The sequence below is a fragment of the Protopterus annectens genome, chromosome 8.part1 (genome assembly GCF_019279795.1).
Source record: "Protopterus annectens isolate FY-2018-M chromosome 8.part1, PAN1.0, whole genome shotgun sequence".
Lineage (NCBI taxonomy): Eukaryota > Metazoa > Chordata > Ceratodontiformes > Protopteridae > Protopterus > Protopterus annectens.
Window position 1 is genome coordinate 207,720,545 of NC_056742.1, and position 13,470 is coordinate 207,734,014.

Below are 13,470 nucleotides of genomic sequence, written 5' to 3' on the forward strand. Positions count from 1 at the left end.
TCCCCCAGATATTGAATGGGCGGCAATCAAAGCCCAAATCAGGGGAATTTTTATTCAAAAAGCAACCTACTATAAAAAAATTAAACTCAGAGAGGAACAGCAATTGGAGGCTAAAATAAAATCACTTGAGCATGATCTAGTAAAGAAATTTAATACACAAACTGAAACAGAACTACTGAAATGTAAAAAAGACCTATACATGTTACACAATAATAAATTATCCTTCCACGAAACCAAAATTTTAGCCAATTATGCTAATCATGTTCAAACTCCATCGCGAGCACTAGCAAGGATTATCAACCAAACAAAATCATCCTCTCAAATTTCTGAAATAGTTTACGAGAACAAGAACTACACCAAAAATGATGATATTATTATAACATTTGAAGATATATACACACAAACTTATGGGGAACAACAAATACTACCCCCAAATGAAAACAGTAGAAACTTTCTCCAAAAACTTAATTTCCCGAAATTGAACCTAAAACAACAAGAAAAATTAACGAAACTAATATCCATAGATGAAATAACATTAACAATCCAGCAAGTAAAATCTCATAAATCCCCTGGGCCAGACGGTCTCACAGCGGAATTTTATAAAACCTTTTACCTCATCATAGCACAAATCCTATTTCATATATTTAACTATATAATAAATAATAAAATTAATGATATACACTTTAATGCATCTAAAACTATCTTTATACTTAAAGAAAAGGCAGATCCCAAAAACCCAGATAGTTACAGATCCATATCACTATTAAGTATTGACACCAAAATCCTAACGTCTATACTGGCTAACAGAATGAAAAAAATTAATGGATAAAATTACCTCTATTGAACAATCTGGCTTTATAACTTTCAGACAAACGAGTGATAATACATTAACACTGCATACACTAATCTCATACGCTAACCAAAACAACTTATACATATATGCACTTGTCATTGACGCCCATAAAGCCTTTGATACAGTAAGCATGAAATGTGTATTCCAAATTCTACCCTACTTTAACATACCCCAAAAATTTATTCAAACATTACAAATATTATACAATAACCCCTATACATCGTTATATATAAACAAAATCTGGTCTAAAAAAATCCAGATTAGAAATGGAACTTGTCAAGGTTGCCCTCTATCTCCGCTACTGTTTAACCTATATCTAGAACCCCTCTTTTTAAATATAAAACAAAATGTATACCATAACTCCCCAATAATCTACAACACTAAAATTTCCTTATCAACATTTGCAGATGATCTCAACATATATTGTACCACGCCAATCTCGGACATAAAGAAAATACTATCTGCTATTAAAGGCTTTTTCACAATATCAAACTACAAAATGAACTTCAATAAAACAACATTTTCCCCTTGAGAACCCCTAAACCTTTCTCACTTCTACCATTGATAGAACAAATAAAAACAGAAGAAATATGTAAATACTTAGGTATCACATTCTCCACAGACAACAAAGATTTTTATTCAAATAATATAAAAGAAAAATGGAACCACATCCTACTAGACTTAAATAGAGGGAAAAATCTGAAACTACCACTCTTAGCCAAAGTTTCAATAATAAAAATAAACGTCTTACCTAGACTATTATATATCTTCATGTCCTCCCAGTTAATCATACCCAAGAAATTCTTCAAACAGATCCACACTGAATTTGCTAAATTTATCTGGGAACCCAAAAAGAGTAGAATTTCATATGATAAACTAATGACTCCTAAAAACAAAGGTGGCTTAGACCTACCAAACTTTGAAAGTTACTACCTAATTATAAATACCAATAGAATCTTGAGAATTGTGGAATACAATCCAATGGACAAAACTTGGTACCTACACTGGTTAAGAACATACCACAACCATGCCAAAAGCCTGGATATAAACCCCAAAGCATTATAATTTCTAAACACCAATATAATTAAATCCTATAATTTAATAGAACCCCTTAAATATTCCATCGTACTAACACAAAAACTATTTAAATCACTAAACTTGATACAAGCCATGATGATATTACAACCTCTACATAAAACCCCAACCTTAAAATAAATAACCAGACGTTGGATTTAAAACAGTTCCCTTACATAATAAACACCCATATAAAAATAAACAACCATACTGGATATATATACCCATACTTAAACTGCACTGTCCAAGAAATAAGAAGTCAAATGAACCTCCCTAAATCATATTTGCTGATCCTGAGACAGATTAAAGAACTTTGTATGAGCTACCTTCAGGATACCACCATTAACAAGGAAGACATAACAACATGTAACTTACTATGGAAAAATCTTCTTCTAAACAAAAATATACTGCATGCTCATACAAAATGATAAAGGATATGAAATTCCAAAACAATATACTCATATCTGAATACTGGAAGAAAAAACTCCCATCTATTGAGGATCACATACTAATTCAGGCAATCAACCTAACAACAAAATCTATATCCCATCAAAAATTGGCCTTTACTCAACTTATGATATATAACAATGCATATTACACACCCACTATCTTACATAAATTTAACTCTAAAAACTCCCCAACTTGCCCACATTGTAAAGATAAAACTGCTGACCTTCTCCACATGTTCTGGAGCTGTAAATGTGTATTCAAACTTTGGAACTCCCTGAAATAGCAACTGGAAAAGATGGGCTATCAAACATCGACACTCACCTGGGAATTTATAATTTTACACATTCTCCCAAATAATATATCCAAAAACCAAGCGATCATTCTAATCAATATTTTCCTCTTAATGAAACTATATATAGCTACCAACTGGCTTAATCCGAACAAGAACTCTTGGGAGAGCTTTAGAATATTGGCGATTAAATGTATACTAGCCCATAAACTCTTAATAAACAAAGGAACCCAAAATTCCAAACACTACAAACTCTGGGAACAGATCTTTAACATTATACTTGCATAAACCACCAATTACAGATTTAATACAGCATGCTCAAGAAATCCCACATCATCATGCAGACATAAACTCAGATATAGGTACTGATCCATAATACTTCATCCAGAGTAATCATATGAAGATAACCTGTTCTATGTTATTAAACTATGAAAGCATATATGTACATAGTGTAAATAAGATTAGTTGTCTTGCTTTAGTTATGCTTTATTATAACCTGAATGTAATATATAGGTTGGGAGGGTGGCCCAATAGCTAAGGTGTTTGCCTTACAAACACAAGGTGCAGGGTTTGAGTCTCACAAGGGATAATTGGCTAGGTTTAAAATGGCTCGCAAGGCAGTTAGCTTAGTACTAAACTATGAACCTATGAACCTATAGTCCTGGGCAGCCTGAGTGTTCTTCCTGTTTGGGGTTGGGAGGATGACCTAATGGTTAAGGTGTTTTCCTTACAAACACAAGGTGCAGGGTTTGAGTCTCACAAGGTATAATTGGCTAGGCTTAAAATGGCTTGCAGGGGCAGTTAGCCTAGTACTAACCTATGAACCTATATATATATATATATATATATATATATATATATATATATATATATATATAACACTCACCTATAGATGTTTGTATATATGAACTTCTTAATTTGTTTTTTTTATATGCCTTGTTGAAAAATAAATAAACATTATTGAAAAAAAAAGAATTGCAGTCCCAATCTTCTTAATGTAAAAACACAGTTTAGTTAGCCAAAAGTAAAAAGATAACAAAAACAAATCAAACAACTAGCTACAACTAGTAATTCTCACTTTAAGGCTGCCTGTGTGTGATTCCCAACTCAGAAAGACCAGATTAATGTTTTACTGCCACTAGAATTGCTGTCCCAGTCTTCTTAATGTAAAACATGCACTATAGTTAACCAAAAGTGAAACAGTATCACAAGCAAATCAACTAGCTACAAGTAATTACAAGGTGATTCAAAGACAGACAAGCCAGTAGTGAGGAACATACACTATAGTTTATTGCAATTTCAAAACAATGTAAGAAGGGGAGAGCCTTCCCAGTTTCACCTGTCAATAAAACAAAACAAAACCAAAAAAACGATGACCAAGAATGGGACAAATAACTAAAATAAAACAATGAATTAAACACAAGTTCAGTCCCAAACAAGGCAGAAGATATAAACACAAATATAAATAAAATATAAAATTTAATGACACAAGGTAAGCGCTTTCATGGTTGGTAACTGCTTCATCAGACAACAACATAACACAATATGGTTTAAAAAGTTATACTGACCAATGAAAAATGTATCTTAATTAGCAGGAACAATTCCAGTATTTAAAGTGCAAACGTACTATTTATGCTTTAAAGGTCTCACCTGTCAATGCCCAGTAATATGAGCAGTGCTAAAACTTGGGGGAGCTGCCAGTGCCAAGTATACAGAAGATGAGACTGGAAGAATCTTCCAAGGTCAGATGTACAGTAGGGACAGGCAGCTCAAAGCCTACAGGTTTCAAAGCACAACAGAAAAAGGGTAGGTTGGTAGGAAATAACAAAAGTGAGTTAATGGTAAGATAAGTGCCATGGGTTAAATATAGTTTAAATGTACTTTTGTGGATGCAAAATGGAGTCCAAATGATTTATTTCCAAGCTTCCAAGAACACAAAGACTTCAATGGCAGACTGGTCATGAAATATAAAATACCTGCAAGCTGGATTCAATTACCACAGTCTCTAGTTATAACTCACAAAGCTGGCGAAAGCTAGGTTTTTGTTTTCAGTGTGAAAAGTGACTTAAATACAAAATTAGATGAGCAATGCTGATAAAACCCAAATTAATTTATAGACATAGCTTCAGATTCACGAGGGATAGTAAAAATGCAATAAAATGAGATCCCGCTTAGAATTGATTTAATCACCTAGACACAGCACAGAAACAAAGTTTAAAGCACTGCAGACTATAAAGCACTACAACTACAAAAAATGCCTCCAATTAATAGCTTTAATTTTGGACTCAGAACAAACACAAACAGGAGCCACATAAAACTGACTTAAACAGTGAGACAAGTGCACCAGTTTAAATGTACTTACCAGGATGCTAAGTGGGCTATAAGTGCTTTGTTTCCAATCTTCCAAGAGTCCAAAGACTATTTTCTCTTTGCATACAGAAATCACATTTGTCCATCTAGTTGGTTAATGCAGGTACTGAGCTAATGTGGCTGAATGTCTCATCTGACTATAGATAATAATTCCCCCTAGATGTCCATACTATGTTTTAGGTGATGCTGGATGTCCACTGGAGCCCAGGCTTATGACACTCATGTGAAATGTAAACAGAAAGGTTAAATTCCAGTGCATCACCTTGCTTACACAAACCCACAACCTATTACAGTGTGCTTCTTTAGCTGACAGTTCATCTTTTCATCTCTTCCAATGCTGGAAAAACCCTAACACCCAAACATTTGCCCCACATTGTAAATGTGGGACCTCAAGTCCTAGAAACTATACATCTTATTTTAAATACTAATCTTATGGATGTGCTCATCAGGTTCAAAGCCCATTCTGTTACTTCAGATGTCTGGAAGTTATGTCATTATGCTCCTAACATAACATGCAGGATGTTCTTAATGCTGCATACTCACAATATGATTCATAGGTTTATATGCAATCAGTCTGTAGACCATTACAGCCCTAGAGAAAAATACATACACAAAAGTGCTCTCTAGCCTCACATAAAGTAAGACAAGTTATACCAGGTGAGAATTTATCTAAGTTTATTTTGAAGGTGGCAGGAGTGATACTCTACTTGAATGCCTGATGAAGTTATTTTGACATAAGCATTTACTGTGACAGAATATTATTGAATAAGCTCCTTTCTGTTATTAGTGTTATGTATTGCGGGTTTATATACTTTTGCATGGCAGATTTTCATTGTTTGAATTGCTTTCTTGTGAATGTTGCATACTCCATTATATGGAGATGAGTCAGGACAGCCCAAGGATAATGATATGGTCAGAGGATGCACACACATGACCAGAGGGAAAGGAGGATTAGCACTATCATTCAATGAAATTGTGGCAGGATAGCGAAAACCAACAGCTGCGCAATGAATCCCAGGCAGTGATAAGTGCAGTACTTGATCGTGCATGTGAAACAGAGAGATTTAGTCAAAAGGCATGGACAAAATGAGCACAAGGTGACAATCCGGTGTCACACAGCTCAAACACGATGCATTTAGTGATAATATCAATCTATGCTGATCAGTGCCTTGCTGAATCAAAATATGCTTCAAACATACTTATTTACCGCACAGAAGCAGTGAGTCACAGTCATCCTCATATGCACAGGTGGCTAGAAACACAGTGACCCTTGGCTGTCCACATAGACTGAATATGGGCATATCACAAGAGTCCAACATTGTGATCTCACAGTGGTGGGTACTCTGTGTCCTCTGCTGGGTCCTCCTGTAATGAATTGGCACCCTACTATAAGTTAGTTGCCTAATGTGGAGGTGGGTGTCCTGAGGCAAAAGGAATTCTTTGTTATGTACAATTTCTTCTTGCACTGAGTTTGGTGTTCAACTACTTGACTGTACTCTGCAAACATTATACTGTGTCATTGCACTAGGATGTGTGGTCATTTCTGACAAGGACTGCGTGAAACTGCCAGACTGTGACCAAGACAGGACCACACATGAGATGCCTATTCATTGGAGGGTAAGATTTGTGGCCTTATAGTGAAAGGCAGTGGGGCTTGGTATGCAGTTGCAGGTCAGGTATGTTTATTTTGCACTGTCTCCATACATGACCAACCCAGTAAATCCCCTCCCCTGGCTTTCAACAGCAGAGCTAGTGAGTGCAGAAAAAGTGGTCATGGCAGTCCCCTATATGAAGGTGGACATGGAAACATTGTGGGCCACTGGTCAGGAGACCAATCATTGCTATGCTATTGTTAGCAATGTCTTCGGTGATACATCATAACATAGCAAAGTGATCTAATCTGGATTTGGGTTGTACCAGATTGTCACTAGACAGTACTTGGCTTATCTGCTGATTTAATACATGTCAGGGGCAACCTCTCATGTATGACAGCACTGGACACCCCTGATTCAGTTATCTGTATCTTATCATCATCAGTCCCAATGCAGGTTACATCAGCTGTTGCTGTGCTTGTAGGCTCTACAGTAACACTGTAGTTGCACTCTTCCTTCTAGTCCATGACATAATGCAGACCAGAATGACAGAAGGTACCTGTGCAAAAACTGTTCCCGCAAGACATGCATGCAAAGAGAGAACATACAAGTTATACCATGCAAAGACAACTTAAATCTGTTGCCATTTTAATATGGCTGGATAACTGATGTTTCTCAAACAATACATTGACAACAGTTGCTATGATTAGGCGACAGTATCTGTGCAAGTGGAGTTACACCCTGAGCTTGCAGCAGGAGATGATTTTTGGCATGGCTAAAACTGACTAGCCTCTGCAGTCTGCCTAATTCCTAGACTTGCAGACACCTGTAAAAGATGATATGGATCAGTAACAATGTATATTATTACGAATGTTAGAACAATGGTTACAAACAACAATGCAGTCTACATGGAACATACACTAATTAAAAAGGGATAGCTGAGGGGATGTATGCATTATGACAGCTGTTGAGACAGATATAGAAATACAGCAGGCATACATGCCAATAGGTATGTAAAGTATAAAGGAAGCTTCTCTTCTGGCAGCAGTTGTGGTTACTCTGGTACTTACCATTGATATAGCTGTGAAACAGGGACTGGTTGTCCTGGTGCTTTGAGCTATCTTGTTCCAAGAACCTTCCGTAAACATGGGACATATGAAGGCACACACATTTTTAGTGACTGCCTCTACTAATGTAAGTTGCAATAGAAATTGACATTTCTATAGCAAACAGAGAAAGCACATCTTATCATACACTGTTAGAGAACGGAATGCTCTAAAGACAACCTATAAATGCAAATAATGCTGGTATTCCTCCTAGTACTACTGCTCAGATACATAGTGTATCTTCCCAAATCTGTGTGATTTACCTTAGAAGATAGCGTTACCTCCTGAACAATGCAGGCATATACATATTTGTAAAGCATACAAGCTTAAGTGAGTAGACAAGCATATCTGTGAATCACTACATCATATTATGCATCACAGAAGTATCATAAGGTGCAGCCTACTGTGTTTACTCACCTCAATCAGCTTGTGGTTGTGAGCTTGTGTTGTTTGTGCTAGAGACCTGCATGGGTTAGTGTCATGATGCATAATAACTTGCTTTGCTGCAAAATTCACAATACAAGTGTGATACATGGGCCACCAGTTTTTCTTCACCAAAAAAAAAAAAAAAAAAGACATCAATATCATTAAAACTTCATGTGAATGAGACCTCCTGCTAGTAACGAAGCAATAAAAAAAAACACCACTGAGATAAAGCGAAGCTGTAAAACAAGAAAATATCCAAAGAGAAAAAAACAGCTTCACAGCACCAAGTATTAAATGTATAGAAGGTTTTAATACAAATATTCCAATTTTCCAAAAAAAAAGCTTTCGGACAAAGTTCTTTATCAGTAACACTGATGAAAGACTTTGTCCGAAAGCTTTGTTTTGGAAAATTGGAATATTCATATTAAAACCTTCTACACTTTTAATACTTGGTGCTGTGAAGCTGTTTTTTTTTTTCTCTCTTTGGGCATCCTGCTAGTATTCACTTGACAACATCTCTATAGGTTGTGATGGAGAAAAATATTTTTTTTTTCTTCCTGTCCAATTCATGGAATATTGGCTCCTGACATTATGCATTTAGGAAAGTAGAATCCTGCAATGACCTGACTGATGAGGTGCCCCCTAGCCAGGTTTATGTCAGATTATTGTGTTTTTTGGAAACTTGAACTTCATATGGTAAAAACAATATGTTTGATTTTCTAAAAACATGAAGCATTTGTATGGAGATCATTGTACAGTGGGGATCTAGGAATATACTTGTCCCCACTGTAGTGCAATGTCAGAGTCTGTATATATCATTTGCAGGGGGTGTGAGGGGTTTGCCCCCAAGCAAAAATGTAGATTTTGTTTGTTTTGTTTCAGTTGAGGAAAGTGGAACACATGGTCTTGATCACATAAAACTTGAGTTTCCAAAAACTTGATAATCTGACATAAACCCTTTGAGCCATAGATAAGGATCAGGGAAGAATGCAGGCATTGATTTGTTGATTGTGATACAGGATCCATGATGATCTCTGTACATGGGAAGCAGAGTTCAAACAGAAATGTTCCATGGAATAGTAATTTCATATATATCTATATATCCAGATATGTGTGTGTGTGTGTATATATATATATATATATATATATATATATATATATATATATATACACACACACACACACACACACACACACACACACACACACACACACACACACACACATAAATAAATAGATATAGACATAGATAGATATAGATATTTAGATAGATATATAAATATATTATTCTTTTCTCTTTCATCATTTGTAGTTTTGGGATGGTTATTGCTGTGCTGAAGCAACTGTCAAGCTTACCCTAAGAATTAGGTCTGCATCTAAGTTGGTCTTCCATGTAAAGTTAAAAGTGGTGACAGTAGTGGTGACAGTGATGGCACTACACATGCTATGCCTATACACTTTGTACATGTTTCTACAGGGCACTCTTCTGAGGTGCAATCAAGTTACACCATGTCATTATGATTACACATTGCCCCTTGAATACCTGTGCCATGTTTAGTTTACAAATCTTACAGTATGTGCTGGTGACAAACACTTGCCTGAGGCCTGTCATGGTAGCACATGTAAATTAACTGCAGCAGGTATTATTTTCTATTAAGATATGGCACTCGGAGGTCATGTTTTTCTAATCGTGCGTGATTGCACTACATTGCATGAATACCCTGTGTATTGTTCCATGCAGTTTTCATTGTACTTCTAACTGGTCATTTTTGTCTCCCTGCACAGCTATACTGCACACTTTTTCCTTTTGCATCTTGCTACCTGTCTCACTTACATACCCTTGACTGCAGATAACCCAACAAGTGTTGTGTATGCTCATCTGAATAGTTATTTTTTTATGTTCTGCATGGAGCTGCCTAGTTACACAAGCATTGTGCAGAAATGCAGTGCAATCCTGTGAATCCTGAATTTCACAATAAAATAAATAAATGAAGGTGCAACCTTCATTTATTTATTTTATTGTTGAGTGCTATGGTTTTTGGTTAATCTTGAAATTCATTCTGCCCCATCATTTTTCTAGAAAGTCAAAGATCCCTGCAATGTTCTTTCTGGTTCTATTTTCCAAATGATTCAGTTTGTGGAGTACTCTATTATTTTCTATAAAGATAAGCTGAATGTTCTTTTACTGTAGTTTGAGTCTTCCATTCACATCTGAAAGATACATTTTATTATTTTTTTGTCATGAATCTGTAATGAAGCTTTCAGAATTTCTGTTTTCTGAGAGAATTTTGTATATAGAGTACGTATTTTATTTTTAAATTCATCAACCTTACAAGCTGATATCTGAATATATATGATGAATGTTAAATGTTGTTTTTGAATGAAAAACCTGAAGAGAATGCTGTGGAGGAGCTCTTCACTCAGAACAGCTAACCAACATGATACAGAAAACAAGACTGTAAAAACTGGAGTATTAGAAACACAGGAACAATCCTAGGCCAGGAATCATGAGGACAATATCAGGCCAAGCCATGTGTATATTTAAATAGGCATACATATAAGTTCATGCCTCCCCTTTCAAGCACATAATAGAGTTCCTTCCCAAATCAGGCAAGGATGCACAAGGCAATACTAGTGTGAATTTATGTTTACAAATACAATTATGAAGTCCAGCCTTAAAGGCAGTCTAAGTCTGACATACAGTGATAACTTATCCCATAGGATGGGAAAGCAGACAGATCAGTACCAATCTCTTTGCAGCAAGTCTTTTTTATTTGTTGGTGTAAAGTTAGGTTCCTATTTGGGGTGTTTATACAGCCATTGGTTTTGCAAAGAAAGACAAGGCCATGATATTGGTATTTTCAGGGCTCAAAAACAAGATACGCATCACCCTGGAGCTGCCTGCAGGTTACTGATTATAAGGTTACTGATTATAATAAGAGTTGTGTAAATTTATCAGAGTAGTTGAAAGATTTAAGGCTTTTGATTTTTTTGATAAGGTATCTTTGGGACCTTTGTAGTTGAGGAATATACTTTGATTTATACATGCAAAAAGAGGGTGCTGTTTTCAATGGCAATTTTGATAAGGGAAGAGTACAATATCAGGATGACCTCTTTGGATCTTTAAGACATTCCCTTGGAAATTAACTGGGTCAGATTGAAGGCCTTCCTAACCAGGGTGGAAAGATGACAATCAAGTGAAAGATATTTAGATTCTATATGGCCGTATCAGTCTGAAGAGGAATACCATTTAAAACACATTATGTGTGAATAGCTTTTTTACTGACTACTCCTATGCCACACCTTTTTGCACTGAACTTGAGACTGTTTTAGTACCCAAGGTATGTGTATATTCCAGCCCTTGCTGAAGCTGTTTAGTATCAGTGGATGGGCAGATAACAGCATCCTGTTTGCATTCATCAGTATATCTGCTTAACCACATTTCGTGGATATTGTATTGGATGTCTGTGAAATAAATGCCAGACAGGAAAGGTGCCAGCACTGATTCTGGTGGTGTACCACTAGTTACAAATTTGCATTCAAAGAGGGTACCAGCAACTTTTACAACCTAAGATCTGTTGGACAGCCAATTTGCAATCCAGTGGATAATGTAGAGGGTTAAATAAGGTCTGCCTAATTTAACAATAACAGCATGGAAGACAGTGCCAAAATCCTTGGGTAAATTAAAATATGTATTGCACACTGAGAGACCATCAACAGCCTCTGTGATATTTTCAAAGAACTAGGTTCAAGGAGACAAGGCCTGTCCTTCACAAATCCAAACTGGTTAGAATCTACATCTGTTAATTTGCCTGTGTCTGTACAGATGAGTTTTGCTATGATCCATAGTCGAGTTGCGTATAAAGCTGGTAAGGCTGATGGACCTAAAACTGAATTTGCAGAAAGAACAATCTTGTGTTCAGGAGCTTTATTGACTGTTCTCCAAGGATGAGTAATAAACAGTGTGGATAGGCTGAGGTTGAAAAGTTTAAGCAGAGGGTCAGATAGTACAAACCTGGTATTCCTGAAATTGCAGCCTGGTATGTTATCTGGTCCCATTGCAGTTTCACTTTAAGTCTTTGTCAGGAATTTACAGACTTATTTTAAGGTGATGCACGGAAAGATACATTTTTAGATATAATGGGAGCAACAATGTGGGTAAATGGAGTAAAGTTAACATTACATTTGTCTGCTAATATATTAGCTGTATCATTGTTATTAGAATATGTAATATCACAGATGAACTCTTTGCATGGTTGGACATTATTCTTTAATTGCCTGACATAAATGAAGAAAAAAAATATGTAGTTTCCTTTGTTATCTGTAGTGGCCTTAAGGTCATACTGTGATTTTCATTTTCTAATAGTACTTTTAAATTTCTTGCTGGCATGTTGATGAGGTAACTTATAAATGTAATTAGATTTTCAATAATAAAAGGCAAATTTTTGAAGCAAATTAATAAGATGGAATTAAACTCCCACTGACAAACATAACTACCATGTATAATACACACACTACTTCAGACGCAATCTCTTTTCTCCTCTCCATCCCCCCACTTTTGGTCACCATAACTAGCTCACTTATATATGTATACCACACCTTCATTCCTCATTGTCTGCGTCTTTCTCCTGTCTACAAATCTATGTAGTAGGATGAACCTTATCACTCACTAGTTATAGGCACTTTTGCTACTTGGTAGCAAGAAAACTGACTTTATTGTTGCATAGTATAACAGCTGTTTTTTATCTACTTACAAGGATTAAATATTTTGTACCTATGTGTCTTACTGTTTCATCTATATCATCAAACCTTCATATATTAACCTTGTCAGAGTTCCTAAACAATGGATATCTACTTCTACAGCACTATATTTGGTATCTATGTAAATGTGCATTTTCTACATTTCATTGTTTGTCACCAGTAACATTGATGCCATGTATGTATTCATGACGTTTCACTGTTACATGATCTTTGTATTGCATTGCATGTCTTTTTTTTTCTCCCAGAGTCTCATGAAAAAGGGTAACTTCACCATATCCAGTTAGACCAACCCAGAAAACAAATGCCAAATAAACAAACTAACTAACCTTCATATCAAAGATTTTTAGATATGTATCTAATTGCAGCTGCTTACTCACTGGCTGTCTTTGACCTTTACCTTGGTGGAATCATAATGGTATTTTTTTCATTTTGTTTTAGTGCATGGTTTATTTGCTGTTGGATTTGTTTATTTTAATACACATTCTTCAAAGACATTAAAAGTTATTTTCATTTTTGCTTTTGAATATACTCTAGCAGTCTAATGGTAAT